The following is a 20,360-nucleotide window of genomic DNA, read 5'->3' as shown; positions in this document are numbered from 1 at the left end:
ACTGTCATCCCCTCAGCAGATGGAGCCCATGCGGTCACTGCGGGGATAGGAGGGAAGCTCCCAGGGGTTCCTGAATACCATCAAAGATGAAAAGGTAGACAGACTCAATCACTTTAGGGACCCCAAGTATGAGGCTCCTTTTACAGTTTATCTCTTTTAATGCTTACAGTAGACTGGAGTAGTAGGGAGATCTTTATTAGTCCATTTCACTGATGTGGAAACAGAGGGTTGCAGAGGTGAATATGCATGATGTTCAGAGACCTCTGACCTCTCTGTGAAGCATCATTCCCACCTGGGCACCTCTCAGAGGATTAGGATTCCAATCCCCTCCTCCTTTCTGCCAGCTCCCGTTTCTCCCACCATCCACACAGCTTTCCTTGAGCAGACCTTCTGGATCTAATAGTCACTGCTGTACTGCAGAGAACAAGAGAAAACAATATCCTAGAACACTGACAAGATCTGGCTTGGGACACAGATGGCCACTGGGCACAGCTTGGGAAGGAGAAGGAAGAGGGAGCCCAGGCTCCGTCACTTATAAGCAGAGAGCCTTCATGAGAGTCGCTTCACCTTCAAACCTCTGTACCCTTGACTGCAAAATATTTCCATCCAGCCTGTCATGTTACAGAGCTAAGGTAAGGAGTAATACCAAGACAGTTTGTGAACATGCATCACAAACAATAAAGATTTACTGTAGCCAGAAGGAAGGCTGCTTGACCAGACTAGAGTATCTCCCCAGGAAACTGAATTCTGTCATCTTCTCATTCACTGTCTCAGGAGGCACCTTGCTCTCTCACTTCCAATTCCTGATATAATCAGTACTACTGGATGGTAGGGGCCTTTGTCTGAGCTTCTTTATATCCTCATCAGCTCAGTGACTTAACTGAATGAATGTTTGTGCAGTGTTTTATAGTTTATACATATTCTTATGTAAACCATATCACTTACTTCTCATAGAAAAACCCAATGTTGATCATAACCCTTTCTACTGAGTATTAACTATGGGCTAAGCACTACCATTGCAATTTTTTGTGCATTCTCATTTACTCATCACAACAACTCTATGAGGCAAATGTATTACTATTATCTCTTTATTCTAGACAGGAAAGTTGGAGCACAGAGAGGTTGGGGAAATTGCTGAAGGTCACACAGTAAGTGACAGAACTGGGATATACTCCCAGGGTGGCTGGCTCCAGAGACCATGCCCTTTATAACATGTTAAACTTGTTAACATGTTGCAACATGCTAAACTTGTAGAATATATTTCATTTTCTATTTACATATGCCATGTCATTCAACTATCACAACAGTCCTACAAAGCAGATAATCCCACTAGACTGGAAAGGTGCAGTAATGTGATTTTTATGAATCCTCACAATAGCAGAGCGGGACTCACACGAGGTCTTCTAACTCCAATCTGGTTCTCTTCCCTCTCTCATAATAAACGTAAAAACAAGTTCTTTTCAAGGTGCTCTGGAGATAATTGAGACAACAAAGGGCAAGTGGTTTGATTTTCTTTGGAAAGACGGTTCTTGAGAAACTTAACATTTGATTATTGTTCCTGCATTTTCAGTGAGGAGCAGCAGTGTGGGGGTGATGCCAAATATCAATCAGGCAGCGAACAAATCAGTCATCTTCTGGGTAAGTGCACACATCAAATTAGCATTTTAGGAATGAGGCAGAGAAGGAGATTTCTAATAAGTCTCTCTCCAAAACATACACCAGCTCTCAGAGAAATTTCTAACTTCTAACATTCATAGGATTTTCACAAGAAAGTTAGTAATCCTAAAACTCTCCCAGGCAAATGGCGTATTCTCTTAGAAATTGTAACAATAATAATTCTGAAGAAAGCAGTAAATTTTACTTCCTTATTTTCCAATTTCACATACCCTACAGTGGTCATATGTGGGATGCTGCTGATTTCTAAAGAAAAGGCTTGTTTTAACCAGTGGAATTTTACAAGGGTGGAAACTTACAAAAGATGATTACTCAATGAAATCAATAAGGCATCACTCACTATAGACATAAGAAAGCAAGATATGACCTTTCACCTTAAGTAGTTTAAAATGACCTAGAAACAAGAAAGGACATGTGGTAGTAATCGAAGCCTTTTTTTTTTTTCCTTGTCAATTCAACTTTTATTTTTCTGCTGAAATTAGGGTAAAAATCTAAAATAATTTTCATAGTGCTTGATATCTTCCACTAATTTTCTCCAGCTTTATTGAGATATAATTGACATATAGTATTATATAGGTTTAAGGTGCTGAATGTGATGATTGGACTCACATATATATTGAGAAATGATGACCATAATAAGGATAGTTAACACACCCTTCACTTCACGTAATACAATTTTTATATGTGTAGTGAGAACATTTACATGCATAACATAGTATTGTTAACTATATTCACCCTGCTGAATATTAGATCTCCAGAACTTATTCATCTTATAAGTAGAAGTCTGTACCCTTTGACTGACCTCTCCTGTTTCCCTCTACAACCACCATTCTACTCTGTTTCTTTTCTTTTTTTTTTTTTTAACTCTGTTTCTATAAGTTTGTTTGTTTGATTTTAGATTCCAGATATAAGTGAAATTATGTAGTATTTGTTTTCTCTGACTTATTCTACTTAGCACAATGTTGACCATTTTGGAGTATGCAGCTCTGATGCTTACTAATTCTGTAATCTTAGGCAAGGCCATTTCTTTAACCCTTAAGCCTCAGTTACCTTATCTGCAAAATAGGGACAGTAATAATACCTACTGGATCACAGCAACCACTATACATCAAATACTGGTAGAAAGCTGGAGATGCCATATATAAGAAGACAGTCAAGGCCCTTAATCCTATGGAGCTTATGTTATAGAAGTACTTAATAAATTGCTTGTAATTATAATTTTTTAGAATTATAAGATTGAGATTATTAAGATTACTATTATTTACACTTTTTGTTGATTGGAATTTGGTCCTATTTTTCCATACCATTTTTTCCTTAAAGATTTTATTTCAATAGAAATCGTTTTCTTGCTTAGATAGTAAATTTTTTTAAACTGTTGTTAAAAGTGATGGTATGAGTAGCCTTATAGATCAAACAAACAAACAAAAAAGGTGAATTTTTTTGTGTAGGCCAGGCCCGGAAATTTCCTGAGGTCAAAGAATCCTGGAGAAGTACAAGGTTCCTCTTAGAACAATCTCTGAAGAAAGCATGCTTATTATTGAGTGCACAGGGAAGGCCTTGAGTAGAAAGGATGCTGGAAGCATCAAGGAGCCCTATGACTGCAGCCTCTGGAGATACCTGGGTGGGTACACTTAGGAAGGGCCAGGCCTAGAGGTGCCCTCAGACATACGTAGTTGAGGAGACCCACCAGGAACGCGACATGCACATGTGCTTGCGGTGGCCCTCTCCAGTTCTCTGCTCTGAGAGGGACCCTCAAAGAGGTAGACTGACCACTCGCCTGTGCAGCTTGGCATAGACCCACCCACCTCACAGCTTCTCTCTGGGGCCCAGGCAGACTTCTCTGCTTCTGAGGCATCTGGACAGTTTCATCTGGATGCTCCTACGTGGCTCCAGAACCTTCTTCCTTAAGTGTACACATCACCTCAGCCCAGTCTTTACTGCTAGAATCAAAGCTTTGAAACAGAGGTCACAAGGATAAAGACCTGACTCCCAATTCACCTCTGCATTTATTTATTAAGAGATATTCCTAATTAATCTTTTTGATAAATGAGTAAACATTCTCACAGTTCTTAAAGTTTCTTAAAATTGACAAACATTCTTAGAACTTCAGAATAATACAATTTTAGAGATTTAGGGATGTTGGAGCCATTTAGTCCAACCTCCTTTGTTCAGAGCAGAGGGAAACAGGGTTTGGAGAAGGGATGGGACACTTCCGAGGACCTGTGGCTATTATCTGGCAAATCTGGGACCATGACCAAGTCTCTGACTCCCAATCTAGTGCTCTTTCCACCTCTTGATCAATTTACAACCTGAAGCAGGAAATTTGACTATCCTTCTAATCTCCTCCCAACTTGTGCAGCTACAAAAATAGATACAATCTGGAAGCCCAGCCATGCCAAATATTGTGGCAGACTTCCCAGCCTCACTCTCCTCCTCCCCCAGCTGATGAGAAGTGGAAGCTCCATAACACTCTTGCTAGAAAAGTGAAAATTATTTCTCTTTTATTCCTTCTTAAATCTAAATTCCATTGCCCGACCAAGTTCAAAGGCCACTTAGGATTCACTATTCAGAGAGGAGGGACCAGAGAGATCATCAGATAAACACAGTCCACTGTTTTAGATTCTATAAATTTAAAATACAGGAAACAGTTGTGAACATTTACATTTTAAAAAGACCCAGACTAATAATGAAGAAAACACGAGGTCTTCAAGGGAAACCTGTGTGGCTACATGAGTTCTTTCTCCAAAGATGAAAGGCTAAAAAGAAGTTGAACTTATTAAAAGATTAATTTCAAATGGTGGCTGGATCCTAAGAGAGAAGCAACCTAGATACAAAAGGCAAGAGCATTTGAACATAATGTAAGCTGAACTTGAGGAACTGTTTTCCTTCGTGCTGACACTTGGCAGCATAATGGAAAAGACTGGATGGGAGATATATGTACAAGGACACTCACTGCAGCATTATTTGTAAGAGAAAGGAATTGGAAATAATCTAAATCTTCTTCCACAGGAGACTGGTTGGAATAAATTGTGGTGCATCCATACTGAGGAATATCATGCAGCTGTTTAAAAACAGAAGATTAAGCTACATATTCTATTGTAACATAGAATGGTGTCCAATGTATATTAAGATACTACATAGCAAAAATATATAATAAGTCATGGTATTATATAGTATGATCCCATTTGATTTAACAGGAAATGTATATATTTGTATATGTGTAGAAAATTTCTAGGAGAATATGCAAGAAAATTATTTGCTGGGAAACACTAATAGGAAGAGAAGGAGAATGAGAGGCTTTTATTTGTCATCTTTCATCCTTTAGATGTGAAAGTTTTACCACGACAATAGATTCCTGCTAGTATCTTTTCTTTTTTTTTTTTTTGTATCTTTTCAATAAACCACAAAAATCTAGTATTTTTTAAAGACCACAAAAATCTTCTGGAATTGATTTTTTCTTATAAATTTTAATTTATTAACAACTCTCCACAACATAAAAATTAATGAATATAAGAGAAATCTCCAAGAGCTCTTCACCAATACCTCTTTTTCTTCCTTCCTGAAGACTTCAGCCCTTGGACAAAATCTATCCTCCTCATCCTTGCCATCTCACCCTGTGTAACTCTGAAGCTAACACCATGTAAAAGTCCTCAATCACATGCTTTTTTGGCCTCTTCCACACACCCCAGATTCATTCCACATCAGCCACCAGCCTTGTTGTGATACCTAGAGCTAGAATGTGGAACTTCCTTTCTCCGGTCAGGATCCAGAAAGCTATGATCATAAAGAGTTGGCACAGGTGCTCTAGCAGGTTATCGTTATTCTCTTTTTTGGTGAAAATACAGGATCAGGGAGTTTCCTTAGTGGACACCGGTGAGCTGCAGCAAGGCATTTGCCCAACTATCTGCAACATACTTTTGGACCACTCTGAATAGAGTGGATTGAAGGGGACAGGGCTACAGAGTTAACAAAAAATCCACAACACGTAGGTTTCTAATGACGACAACCTATATGGAAGCACCTAATAGTCTACAAAAGAGCCTACATTTGAACCTTTTCTTTCTTTTGTTGGCAAGGAAGAGCATTTCATTTATTTTTTTGGCCACATCAAGCAGCACGTAGGATCTTAGTTTCCTGACTAGGGATCGAACCTGTGCCCCCTGCATTGGAAGTGCAGAGTGTTAACCACTGGATTGCCAGGGAAGCCCTGAGGAGGGATATTAAAAAAAATTTTTTTTTAATAATTTGGGGGGAGGTCATGCTTTTCTAGCTTAACCTGTTAATGATTCAGAAGACTAGAAAGGCACGTTTTCAATATACACTAGTTTTTCCTGTATCACGCTAATTCTTCTTTCCCTCCCATTTTGTGAAAGTGTTCTAACTTCTGAACTGGAAAAGGCATGAATTGGATCATTTCTTTCCTATGTTAACAAGTTGCCTGTCTCCATATCTACATACTATGTGATTCTATTTATTCTGGAAATACTCTGGTAAAGGTAAAACTACAGAAATAGAGAATAAGGGTTAAGGTGGTGGTGGATACTATGCATTTTAAAACCCTTAGAACTATACACAATAAAAGTACAATTTTTACAGTCTGAAAGTTTTAAAATAAATTTTAAAAACTTTGCTTTTTCATTTTGAGATACCAATGTCCACAGTAATATTAGTAAATAATGATAATAATAATAGTACACATAAAAATGAATGCTAGACCCTCACTTCAACAGCATGTCATTGAAAGGTAAAATTCCTCTGGCTTCTTCAGTGTTGGAGTTGAAATATCTGATTGGAAATATGCATCATGTCATCTTTTGCTCCCTACTTACCAGTTTCATTCCAAACACTATTTTTCCCTCTCATTTCACAGTCCCAGGCCTAAATATACCAGGTTGTTTCTTGCTCTCATGAACCTTCAAAACCCAGCTCAGCCATCAGCTTCTTAGGACAGTCTTCCCTAATTCCTGATACAAATCATGCTTATTTATCTATGACCACCCCCATGATGCTGGGCCATAAATGTGTATCAATGTACCGCTCACCTCCTTAGCACTCCATTAAACTGAGCTCCCAGAGGGTAGATATCACGTGTTATTTGCTTCTGAATCCCTGGAACCCAGCACAGTGCTGGGAACATAATCCAATGTTCAAAAAATATTTGAAGATAATTAAATAATTTTAAACAACTCATTTTTTTCTGACTAGGCAAACTAAATTACTAATTATGTGTTTGAGGAAGAGGGCATTTCTCCAAAAAAAAAAAAAATTCCCTAACAATATAATCATTTTCCCTTTTCCAACATTTTGTTACTACTTGGGAACAATCTCACGTATTAAGAGGATACAGTCAGCAGTAATCCATTTTATAGCATGTTTTGCAATATACAGTCCCATATTTCATTTAATCAATTTCCTTCTCGTTTGCAAGTACCAGTGTAAATAAGCTTGCTGCACCTTTATGCTGCTGCTGCTGCTGCTAAGTCGCTTCAGTCATGTCTGACTCTGTGTGACCCCATAGACAGCAGCCAACCAGGCTCCCCCATCCCTGGGATTTTCCAGGCAAGAACACTGGAGTGGGTTGCCATTTCCTTCTCCAGTGCACGAAAGTGAAAAGTGAAAGTGAAATCGCTCAGTCTTGTCCGACTCTTAGCGACCCCATGGACTGCAGCCTACCAGGCTCCTCCATCCATGGGATTTTCCAGGCAAGTAATTCCTAATTACTGCAGTCCCTTTTACTTAAGAGGACAAGTGCTTTTGACTTCAGCTGGGACTTATCCCACACCCAAAAGCAAACGGAGAGACAGACTCTTGAAGGGACTGGGGTACATTCATTGTTGCAAGAATCTCAGATTAGTGTTTATGGTAAAACCCATGTTTTTTGGGACTAAAACATGGAGGGATCTGGAGGGACTAGAGGAGGGATTTCCCATCCCTGTATTCTGTATTCATCAGGCTGATCTCATTCCCTGGCTCCGGTAACAGGATAGGTCAAAGACATCTGGCTGTTCCAGGCTGGGATTTTGGCAATGGCTGGGATGAACCTTTGCCTCCAGTGAGACTGCAGCAGGCTGGGTCTGCAAGGAGAGCTGCCAACCTTGTTGTCACACTTGCCCGAGTCAAGGCTAGACAAGAGTCTGCCTGGAGCTAGGGATACAGGCAGATCGCTAGAAGTCTGGATAGGGTTTGAATAATGGCAAGGCCAAGGCTGAGGGCATGGGAACATGGCTTGGGGGCCCTGGCAACACCACTCATGAACACACTATCTGAAAAGAAGAGTGGCCTCTGTTACCTCTCTTATCCTCAATCTCCCTGTCAAAGATGGAGGATTAGAACCAGTGATTTCTAAGGCTCTCTTCTTGACCCTTGGCATAGGCAAAATGGCTTGGTCACAGAGTAGGTCAGGCAGGACCAGAGGGCAAGGCGGCTCAGAATTCATGGTGATCCAGACTTCATGCTGAGTTACAGGACACAAGGTAAGAATAGCCCCCAGGGATTCTTGGATGGCTCCAGAAGCTCCCTGATCCAATAAGCCTCTGGGAAGCGGGCTCCTGAACTGAGCAGGTTTCCCAGGCCAGCTAAGCAAACTATCTACTCAGAGGAAACATATTTGCCCAAGGAAAGGCCTTCAGTCAGAGGCCCTTGGAGCTGCATATGAACAATGCACTAAAGAATCCCAGGGGCAAGACAGATACTTCTCAGCCTGGTTGCCCGCTCCATGCTGGCCCCAGGCTTAGCACTCTCTCTCCACTTCCTTTTAAACACCAGCCCCTCCTCCCCTACCTCCAGTGTATCCTTTGTTAGGAAGCAGCATCCATGGGGGAAAGATAGCAATTTTAGAATCGAAACCCTGATTTGAGTCTCAGCCCTGACTGTTGTGCATTTATGTGACCTTGAGTAGATTATTTTCCCTACCTATACCTCAATGTTCTTCTTCTGTAAAATGGAAATTATGTTACCCATCTCCATAGATGTCTCCATGACTCAGATCACTAAATAGCTGTGCTCTGTAGACAGAAACACCTGATAGACCTAAGCCATTAGCCATGTCAAATTATTTTGGGAAATCGTTGGGGTCTAAATGATGCATAAATAAAACCAGAACTAGAGAGAAATCCTCTCTAGGCTCTGTGCAGACTCGCTGTCTCCTAACAGTCATCTGGCCATTCCCTTAATTCTCCCCTCCAGCCTGTAGGGCTTGGCTGTGGGGCCAGCCAGCCACTAACAGGACTGCTTGCTGCTCAGACCAGACAGTCCCCAGGGCTGCAGGCTTGTGCCTGTCAGCCTATCAGCTGGCACACTGACAGACAGGGAATCTGGCCAACAAGTGTTTAATCAAGATGGTACCAAGTCTTAAACCTGTCGATTCACTGCAGTGAATCTAAAGGGGTCACAGGCAGCACTATTAATAAATGCCAGAGGTCTGGTGGGCTACAAAACTTGGAACTTGAAGGCCACGGGGTATTATGGAAAGGTGGAGGATCTGGGGGAAAAGCGTGCCAGCCTTCCTTGTGCAGAAGACAGTCTGTTGAAAACGCATGAACTTTGAGGCCCCAAACACTGGAAGACCAAGCCCTGCTCTGCTATTTATTGACTATATAGCCTTGGCCAGAGCACTTCTCTGAGCCTTGATTTTCTCATTGTACAATGGGTATTACAATAATAATACCATCCCAGTAGATAATATTTACCAAAGACATATGTGTCAGACACTGTTGTTTCATGTGCTCTGTGGGTATTACACATGCAACCTACTTCTCAGGATTCTTCTGAAGCAACTGGCTAAAGTACCCGATGAGCTAATGGACACCAGACAAAGATGAGCTTCCTGTCTGTACCCCTCATCCTTATGTCTCACAAACCCTTACTGCTCAGGAATTCCCTGGTGGTCCAGTGGTTAGGACTCAGAGCTTTCACTCCCAGGCCCAGGTTTAATCCCTGGTCAGGGAACTAAGATCCCATGTGCTGCAGAGCGTGACCAAATTAAAACAAAACAAAAACCCCCAACAAACAAACAAAACCTACTACTCTGGTGCAGCAATTTCTTTATTCTTTGCAAATCTGGCTTCATCACTTAGCAGCTGTGTAGCCTATGCAGTTACTTAACTACTTAACTACTCTGAGCCTCACTTTTTTTTTAAATAAGGTAAAACAATGAGTGATGACCTCATACAGTTGTGGGAATGAAATGAGATGGAGACAAAGTGCTTAATGCAATGGCAGCACGTAGTAAATCCTCAATGAATATTCGTTGCTTTAATGGTTATTTATCACCCCTCATATTTGTGTCATGTTTTTCACTTTATGAAGCACTTCCACATCTGTTAACTCTTTGGATTTATACTCTGTGAGGCAGACAGGGAAAGAATTATTATTCCTATTCAGCAAAGAAATGGAGGCTCAGAATTGTGGAGTGACTTACTCGAGGTCACATGGTGAATAAGAAGCGGAGATGAAACTGAAACCCAGATCTTCCTCCTCTAAGCTCAGTGCTTTGTCCCCACTAAGAAAAGTGCTAAAGCCAACCCCCAAGCTGGTCCTTTGGCCTGAAAAGGAACCCCATACGTGCAGCCAGAGGTGGTTGGTGGTGGGTGAACTTCACAGCCCTGAGTGAGTCCAAAGTCTCCATGGCCGCTCTAAATGGAGGCCCTTCCCAGGCACCAAGAAGCCCTTGGGGGATGATCCCTGGCAGGGACATGACTCTCAGCAGAAACAATTCCTGCAGAGCTTTCAAGTCTTCTGACATTTCAGGGTCCCACAGAAATTGAATGCAAAGTTATATGCATAAGTACACTGGGTATTTTTCTGGGTAGATGGTCTGATGCTTTTATCAGATTCTCAGAAGCATCCCTGACCCACAGAAGGGAAAGAACAGTTGTTACAAGCTGAAGCTTTGACTTTCACACCTGAATAGCCCTCTTCCAAGTCCTGTTCCCTGGGGGTGGCCTCTGTGAACCATGGCCATGACCAAAAGTAATAGCCACTAGCCTCTGCTTGCCTTGCCTGGGATGGCCTTTATTTTCTTCTTGTCTAGATTTACCAAATTTACTTTAGTGAGTAGACAGTACCTTTATAGTCACTCTGAAACAACCAAGTTTTTGTTTTTTTTTTTTAAATCTTAAATCCATTATTTAACCCAAGAAACAAGAGTTAACATAAACAGGGTTTACCACTTTGTCTGAGCAAACACAATTTAGATGTGCTGTTTCTAATGAAAACCAAAACAGAGCAAATAATTAAGTTAAGAACAACAGCATCAATTTAGTAGTTTACCAATTAGCAATTCACTCCAACATGTTTTGAGTAAACGCTGAGCTCACAGAACACCATGCTTAGTGCTTCTGGTTTAATTGACCTCTCTGCAATACTTAGCACAACTGGCCTCTGTCATCAACAGCACCATCTTCCCTTGGTCTTGGTGACGCACACTTCTCTGACTACCTGTGGGCTCCTTGTGCATGTTTTTGGGTAGGTTCTTCTTCCTCTGCCCTCTCCTTAGATATTAGCTCTGCCCATACACTTTTGTTTTCTGGCTGGCTGTCTCCCTGATAATTTCATTGGCTTCCACAACTTTGTTTACCATTTCTATCCTGATGATTCCCAAATCTGTAACCTTGGTTATTCTATCAATACTAATTTTGCTCACTTGGATGAGGACAGCAGCCTTCTAATAGGTGTCTTGCCTCCATTCTTGCCTGCTTTGATCTATTCACGCAGCCGAGTGATTTTTCCCAAAATGCAAACTAGATCATGGCGTAGGCAGAGACGTGGGGGTCACAGACAGAGGAGCTCGTAAGACATTCTCAGATGTTTGAAACTTACACTGAAGGCACTGGTGAGCCACTGAAGAACGGTGGACAGAGTAACTATGATCTAGTTTGCATTTTGGGAAAATCACTCTGGCCTTTGGCCAGATGTATTTCTTTTGTGACCTGATTGTGGAGGCCACTTTGTGGTGATTAAAAAATCTATGAGTTTATTCTTCTTCCCACTTAGCTCTTTACCCACTGGTTATGCAGAAATGTAGAGGGTATAGAGGGGCAAGACACTTGTTAAAAAGAGTTTAGAATCAAACAAATTAAAGGAGACTTGAAGGCTTCTCTCTTCATCTCTTTACTGTATGTTATGCTCTGGGTGCATGCCTTCCTCAGCATAAACACACCATCAACATGCCTGGCTCAGCGTTCCTACTCACAGGCTCCTCTGTTCCTTGAAATCTCTCTCCCAACCTCCACACCCAGTGGTTCTCCAGGAAGCCTTCTTGATCTTCCTGGCTCTCTCTGGATACATGCACCTCAGAACTCCTAGGTCATGGGCTATGTACATGTACCACCTCTTTTGCACTTCCCATACATGACTTAGGTTTTGATAAAATTTTTCATGTAACTCAGTGCTAAAGAATCTGCCTGCTAATGCAGGAGATGTAAGTTTGGTCCTGGATCAAGAAGATCCCCTGGAGGAGGAAATGACAACCCACTCCAGTGTTCTTGTCTGGAAAATCCTATGGATAGAGGAGCCTGGCAGGCTACAGTCCAAGGGGTCGCAAAGAGTCAGACATGACTGAGCATATATACTTACACATGATAAAAATTTTCATATGAATTTTGCTATGTTTCTCCAGACAAGGCTTTCCTATGTCTCCAAATGAGGCAAGGACTATGTCTGATTCATCTCCATTTCTTTAGTGACTTTTGTTCACTAAGCACTTGGGAAATTTTGGCTGAATCAATAAGATCATCCAAGATCCAACCCTTGAGGGCAGCTTTACTCTGGGATTTGAATCAAGGTTTCTTTTGCCGCTAACCCAGAGCTACCAGCTATTATCCATAGACCATCTAAACAAAGTCACCCTTCTAGACATTCACATTGGATGGCATCACCCATTCACTGGACATGAGTCTGAACAAACTCTGGGAGACGGTGAAGGACAGGGAAGCCTGGCGTGCTGCAGTCCATAGGGTTGCAAAGAGTCAGGCACGACTGAGCAACTAAACGACGATAAGAAAAAAGAGTGTGGAAATGATGGGGAGGAGTCCTGGGTGCAACTCTAATCTCATTCATCACTGATTCAATGAGTCATGTCATCTCTTGCAAAAATAGTTTGTTTGGTTTTTTCCCAACTGCAAAATAGTTGTTGTTGCACTTCACAGGTTGTAAGGATTAGAGGAAGTAGTATATCCAAAGGAGCTTTGAAGACATGTTAAAACAAAAAGTGGTAACTTTGTGCTTGTGTGAATATAACCCTTTTCCTTCTCTATTTACAGGCATCGCTATTTTTTCTATTCTCTTTCCATCCATGTCTGACCTTTCCATAACAGTGCTATTCACCGTAGTGCAAGATGCTCTTGCCTACAGCAAACAGCAGTCTTTAAGTTCAAATTTTATAACTGTAAATAGAGTCATTCAAAAATACCAGGGTCAGGACCATGGCTGGCATCTACAATGAGAGTCCAGAAGGAGTGATACAAATCAAATGACCTCTCTTATTATAGAGAGTCAATATGCCCTGGAGGGATTGGTGACAGTAAAAGGGGATGTGCAAATGGAATTGGTGAAAATTATACTGAGCATCCTGTGTAAAGACCCAGTGTTTATCTCCTTTTTTTTCACAATGCTGCCAGCACACCAGTATGCTGCATTTTCTTATCTACAGCAAAGTGAGTAAGGCCTGGTCATATAAATACAGAAGAGCTCATATATGTGTCTGAGAGACATATCTTTGGTGCCAAGATGTCAGGAGGACCTGATCTATGTGGAACTTTCCTGGGGCTCTTGTATAATGCAGTGTGCCCAGAGTCTGGAAGAAAACATTATTGGGTGAGACCTTGAAAGACAAACACCTCTGAAATGGGGGCAAAGGTCACAGTGACAGCTTGTTATCCCCATCTCTCCTACAATTACCATGTGTCATGGGTGGAATGGCATTGAACCTAGAAGGAAACAGGAAATTTTTCTATAGGCTATGACTTCTCTGCTCTCCTGCCATGCCTCCTTCTTAACCACGGTCTGTCAAGTCAACCGTGAACAGCCAAGGGCCTTCTACCTTAGAGTCCTTGCAACTCCTTCCCTACATTTTAACCCAGTAGCACACTTATAGATGATCCTTTTCTGGTTGGTTCCTTTCAGACTGTTAACTTCTTAGGATTAGCTACCCCATGGACTGACTATACAGTTCACGGAATTCTCCAGGCCAGAATACTGGAGGGGTAGCCTTTCCCTTCTCCAGGGGATCTTCCCAACCCAGGGATTGAACGTGGGTCTCCCACATTGCAGGTGGATTCCTTACCACCTGAGCCACAAGGGAAGCCCGAATTAGCTACAGATGTTAGATTTGACTTCTCTATCAAATAATGCACTGCAGGCCTAAGGCAAGGGAGGCACCAGGTTCCTGGGACACTGCCCTTGTTACGACTTCTGAGTATCCAGGTCCCTGATTTCTGAAAGGGAACACTGGACACACTGGACACATATCCTCTGCAATATGCTGATAATCCTGTGAGATTCTCCCATCAGATGAGAGCTCAGTCTGATACTTTAGAATAATATACTTTGTCACTGAATCAGAAGTACAGTTGAGAAGAGCCTGGAGTTGAGCTTGGCTGTAGGCTCAGCATGGGTGAACAGTGGCATGGCTGCTTAGCAAGTCTACAGCAACGTAGGCAGCCTTGGCAACTGAGAAGGGGCCAAATTGATGGGGGGGGAAGTGGGCAGCCCCATTCTAGCCTGTGCTAGTCAGTCCACAGGTGCATTACCACACTCCCCATTACAAGTCCCTTCATAGAAGACAAATAACCTCAGTCCACAGTGGGAAGAGGAGCAGGGTGGATAAACGGTGGGCATAGAACAGATCTGAAGAAACTAGGAATCTTAGTTTACAGGGAAGAAGGCATGTGAGGCCCTTTAAGAGCCGCCTCCAAATGTCTCTGAAAGGTTGTCATTTGGAAATAAGATCAACCATGATCTATGTGAAAACTAAAACCAATGGCTGAAGACAAGCTGATTTTCATTCAATGTTAAGTACTCCTTTCCTAACAAACAGAGCTGACTATCAGTGGAAAAGACTGCCTTGTGAAGGAAGGCGGCCTCTGCCAGTGGGTGTTCAAGCAGAGATTCAATAACAAGCTGTTAAAAGCATGATGGTCTGTGAGATTCCAACTTGTGCGACTCAAAGCTAATGGCATCCAATGGCCATCTCAATTCCACAAAGTTTTGATGCCACGAGAGAGCATAGAACCTAGTTCCAAAAAGCAGCCTTTCCTGCCACCTCCCTCTCTGTTCCCAGCACACTAATTTTCTCTCTTTCGGTGCTGGTAGGAAGCAGGTCCCCATGAGAGGTGGTAAGTGAGACAAGGCTCTGCCCAGCCCTCTCAGCACGACTGGCAATTAGCTGGACTCCAGCCTTCCAGGACTCACAAGCTCACAGCAGGTCATGATATTCCACTGGTGCTTATTTAGAACCCAAGGAAGGAGGCAGCCACAGGTAGCAGGGGCTTAATTCTGAACCCATGCTAACCAAACATTAACATTTGCATTTAAAAAGAGGAGCAGGAAAAAGAGCAATGAAAACTCTACTCAATTAAAGCTGTTTGCAAATGCAAATATGCCTGACACAGAAGAGAAAGGGACTCCTGAGTGGCCACCCCTCTCTGTTGACATTTGTGACCAGACAGAAGAGGGGAGAGTATACATACGCCAGAGGAAGAAGAAATTGGAGTGGGTGGAGGAGTGGAAGATGAGGAGGGACAGAAAGATAATTTTGTTATATACCACGAAACCTATAATTTCACTCTGACATGAAAATTAGCTCTGTAGCTAATTAGCTTTCTAATATCATTTGCTGCCATAGAAAGGATAAAAGTTTATGAATTTATGAACCTACCTGAAAAAGAAAAAAGGGCTGCAAGTTTGCAAGAGGGGATTAGCTGATTCAAATCACAGGGGCCATTTTAAGGGATTAGGCCTATCATTGCCTTTGAGCTGGGAAGAAGCTTCTAGGAACAGGCCTCATGTTGTGCCTGCACACCATCACCCTCAGTGGCTGGACTGGCTTCTCTGAGGAGCCCTCCAGTATTTGGAAAATCCTGATGCTAAAGGTCTCCTTGTACAGTGGCAGGCTCTGTGCTCTGTAGCACCCCACCTCTGGTCCTAATTGTGCCCTCTTGAGCCTCTGAGCACACTTGCCCTCCTGCTGCCCAGGACCAGCCTACTGTCACTTAAAGTAATTTATGAGTCTACCTGGAAGCTGGCCCACTTACCCTATCAAACGTCTTCTCTTCACCTCTTTGGACTGTTCTAGACCACTTGGCCTTCCCTACCAAGATCACTGTGATCCAATTAGATGTAGAGCCCTCTAGAACTTTCAGAACTCAACTTGGCCTTGAGAAATATCTCTCCTATTTTTATTTTCCTTAAAATATAATTATTGTATATCAGCAAGATGGCAGACTATGAAGTTCTAACTCTCATGACTCCCATAGAAACACTGATACTAACAACCACTCATGGATGAGAGTACCTTTATTAGAGTCTAAGAGTATAGAAGAGGTTTAAGCACCTGAATGGAGCATAAAATCCAAGAATGGTGCATTGCGTGTCAGAAGAGCCATTTTCCTTTATCTATGCCAACCCTTCCCCAAAGTGGCACAGTTCAGGGCCAAGAGAGACCCCCATGGCCCATGGTTTTTCCCACAAGGTAAAGTGAAAGTGAAGTGAGCATCCAGCTTCCCCAGGCTTGCAGGGCACTGCCCAAGATGCCCACTTCTATCTCATCCCACCCAGAATACCGAGGGGATGGGCTCAGCTGACTCACCTGGGAAAAGCTAGAAGCAGAGAAATGGGGTGAGGGCTCAGAGCAACCAGCATGCATATCTCAACAACCACCCACAGATCCTACTAACTAGCTTGCAGTCTTCAATAAGAGCCCTAGAATAGATCAACAAAACTATTGTTGGTTTTGTGAAAAGAAAAAATTGACAAACCTTTAGTTAGACTAAGAAAAAAGACTCAAATAATTAAAATTATAAGTGAAAGATGAAACAGTAAACTGATTCCACAGAAATACAAAGGATCATGAGACTACTATGAACAATTATACATCAACAAATTGGGTAACCTAGAAGAAATAGGTAAATTCCTAGACACATGAAGAGAGTGTGATTAGTAATACCAAGACTGAATCATAGAGAAATAGAAAATCTAAATAGGCCAATAACAAGCAAGGAGGTTAAATCAGTAATCAAAAACTTCCCAAATAAGAAAAGTCCGACAACTTCACTGATGAATTCTACCAAACATTTAAGGAATTAATGCCAATCTTTCTCAAAATCTTCCAAAAATTTGAAGAGAAGGGAACACTTCCAAACTTATCTTACAATGCCAGCATTATACTAAAGCCAGACAAAAAACTTTACAAGAAAAGAAAATTACAGGCCAATATCCCTAGTGAACACTGATGCAAAAATCCTCAAGGAGCTACTAGCCCACCCATTCAACAACACATCAAATGGACCAAACACCATGATCAAGATGGGTTTATCCCTAAAGTAAAGATTAGTTCAACATATGCAAATCAATTTGTGGTTTTCAGTCTGTCTGCCCTCTGATGGGATGGAGAAGTATAAGAGGCTTATGGAAGCTTCCTGATGGGATAGACTGACTGAGGAGGAAACTGGGTTTTGTTCTGATGGGCAGGGCTATGCTAGGTAAATCTTTAATCCAATTTTCTATAGATGGGTGGAGCTCTGTTCCTTCCCTGCTATTTACCTGGGGCCAAACTATGGTGGCATATTGAGCAAATTTGGAAAATAGCAGTGGCCACAGGACTGGAAAAGGTCAGTTTTCATTCCAATCCCTAAGAAAGGCAATGCCAAAGAATGCTCAAACTACTGCACAATTTCACTCATCTCACACCAACCTAGACAGCACATTAAAAAGCAGAGACATTACTTTTGCTAACAAAGGTCCATCTAGTCAAGGTTATGGTTTTTCCAGTGGTCATGTATGGATGTGAGAGTTGGATAACAAAGAAAGCTGAGCGCCAAAGAATTGATGCTTTTGAACTGTGGTGTTGGAGAAGACTCTTGAGAGTCCCTTGGACAGCAAGGAGATCCAACCAGTCCATCCTAAATGAAATCAGACTTGAATATTCATTGGGAGGACGGATGTTGAAACTCTAATACTTTGGCCACCTGATGCGAAGAGCTGACTCATTTGAAAAGACCCTGATGCTGGGAAAGATTGAAGGCTGGAGGAGAAGGGGACGGCAGAGGATGAGATGGTTGGATGGCATCACCAACTCAATGGGCATGAATTTTAGTAAACTCCAGGAGTTGGTAATGGACAGGGAGGCCTGGTGTGCTGCAGTCCATGGGATCACAAAGAATCAGACACGACTGAACTGAACTGATGCAAATCAATAAATGTAATATACCATATTAACCAAATGAAAGATTAAAAACCATATACTCACCTCAATAGATGTAGAAAAAGCATTTGAGAAAATTCAACATCTTTTCATAATAAAAACTCTCAATAACTTAGGTACAGAAAGAATGTACTTCAACATAGTAAAAGCCATATATGACTAGACCACAGCTAACATCAGACTCAATGGTGAAAAGCTGAAAGTTTTTCTTTTAAGATCAGGAGCAAGATGAGGATGTGCATTCTTGCCACTTCTATTCAACCTAGTCCTGGAAGTCCTAGACAGAGCTATTAGGCAAGAAAAAGACATAAAAGGCATCCAGATCAGAAAGGAAGAAGTAAAACTGTCTATGTTTGCAGATGACATGATACTATACATAGAAAATCCTAAAGAATTCACCAAAAAACTGTTAGGATTAATAAATGAATTCAGTAGAGTTGCAGGATTCAAAATCAATATATAAAAACCAGTTGTATTTCTTCTATATATTAACAACAAATTATCCAAAAAAGAAATTAAGATAACAAACCTATGTACAATAGCACCCCCAAAAAATACTTAGGAATAAACTTATCCAAGGAGGTGAAAAATCTATACACTGGAAACTATAAAACACTGATGAAAGATATAGCAATCCCACTTCTGGTTATATATCCAGAGGAAAGAAATAAATATCTTGAGACATCTGCACTCCCAAGTTCATTACAGCATAATTCATAGTAGCCAAGATATGGAAACAACCCAAGTGTTCATTGACAGATGAATGGATAAAGAAAATGTGGTGTATATATTGCATATATAATATATAATGTGATTACAGATATATATATATATGATATTATTCAGACATAGAAAAGACCAAAATCCTGCCACTTGTGTCAACATGGATGAGTCTAGATGACATTATACTAAGTGAAATAAACCAGACACAGAAAGACAAATGCTGTATGATCTCACTTACATTTAGAATCTAAAAAAGTCAAATTCATAGAAACAGGGAGTATAACAGTAGTTGCCAAAGGCTGGGAGCTGGGGAAAATGGGAAGGTGTTGGTCAAAGGATATAAATTTTCAGTTAGAAGATGAATAAATTCTGGGGCTCTAACATACAGAATGGTGTTTATACTTAATATTGTATTGTACACCTGAAATTTTCTAAGCAAATAAATATTAAGTGCTCTCACTAGAATAAAAAGGAAAAAGGTAACTAAAGTAGGTGATGGATGTGTTAAGGAGCTTGATGTGGTAATCATTTCACAATGTATATATATACCAAATAACATAATTTAAAAATAAACAAAGGTTGAATAGACATTTTTCCAAAGAAGACATACAAATCACCACCAGGTTCATAAAAAGATGCTCAACAACACTAACCATAGATTGGAAATGAAAACCACAATGAGATGAGATAGTCTCACACCTATTAGAATGATGAAAAAAGATAAATGCTAGCAAGGATATGGAGAAAAGAGAATCCTGGTACACTATTGCTGTGAATGTAAATTGGTATACCATGATAGAAAACAGAGTGGAGTTTTCTCAAAAAATTAACAAATAGGACTACCAAATGATCTAATAATTTTACTTTTGGGTATTTACCCAAAGGAATTGAAATCAAGATCTTGGAGAAATACCTGCACTTCCGCATTCATTGCAGCATTATTTATAGTAGCCAAGAAATGGAAATAACATAAGTGTCCATTGATGAATGAATATGTAAAGAAAATGTGATGTATATATAATATGATGTAAAGAGTTGTGTCTGACTCTTTGTGACTCCAAGCACTGTGGCCCGCCAAGCTCCTCTGTCCATGGGATTCTCCAGGCAAGAATATTGCTGAGGAAGATTCTCTAAGGAATCTTCCTAACCCAGGGTTTGAACCCATGTCTCCTATGTCTCCTGCAGTGCCACCCAGGAAGCCCTCATATTATATTTTATACACATACATACACACAACGGAATAATATTCAGTCTGTAAAAAGAAGGAAATCCAGCCATTCACAAAACCATGGATAGAGCTGGAGCACATTATCCTAAGTGAAATAAGCCAGACACAGAAAGACAAATACTGTGTGACATCACGTACATGTGGGACCTAAAACAGTCAGTCATAGAGGCAGAGTAGAATGGTGGTTGCCAGGAGCTGGGAAGAGAAGGAAATGAAGACATGACAGAGGGTGCGAAGTTTCAGTTATACAAGCAAATCTGGAGATTTACTGTACAGCATTGTGACTTAGTTAACAATATTCTTTTGTATACTTAA

At 41.1% G+C, this 20,360-nt stretch overlaps 1 protein-coding gene across 3 annotated transcripts in view; it reads right to left on the bottom strand.

The window, feature by feature from the left end:
* Positions 1 to 2,513: 2,513 nt before the first annotated feature.
* LOC105607546 (dolichyl-diphosphooligosaccharide--protein glycosyltransferase subunit 1-like) overlaps positions 2,514 to 20,360 on the bottom strand; it is a 366,609-nt gene continuing 348,762 nt past the window's right edge. For all 3 annotated transcript variants that reach the window (XM_060409244.1, XM_060409245.1, XM_060409243.1), the window contains one exon: positions 2,514 to 20,360. This exon is cut by the window's right edge. The gene's annotated coding sequence lies outside the window, so the exon portion shown is untranslated.

This window comes from Ovis aries, chromosome 2 (genome assembly GCF_016772045.2).
Source record: "Ovis aries strain OAR_USU_Benz2616 breed Rambouillet chromosome 2, ARS-UI_Ramb_v3.0, whole genome shotgun sequence".
Taxonomy (NCBI): domain Eukaryota; kingdom Metazoa; phylum Chordata; class Mammalia; order Artiodactyla; family Bovidae; genus Ovis; species Ovis aries.
This window is presented reverse-complemented; position numbering and strand designations above follow the sequence as displayed.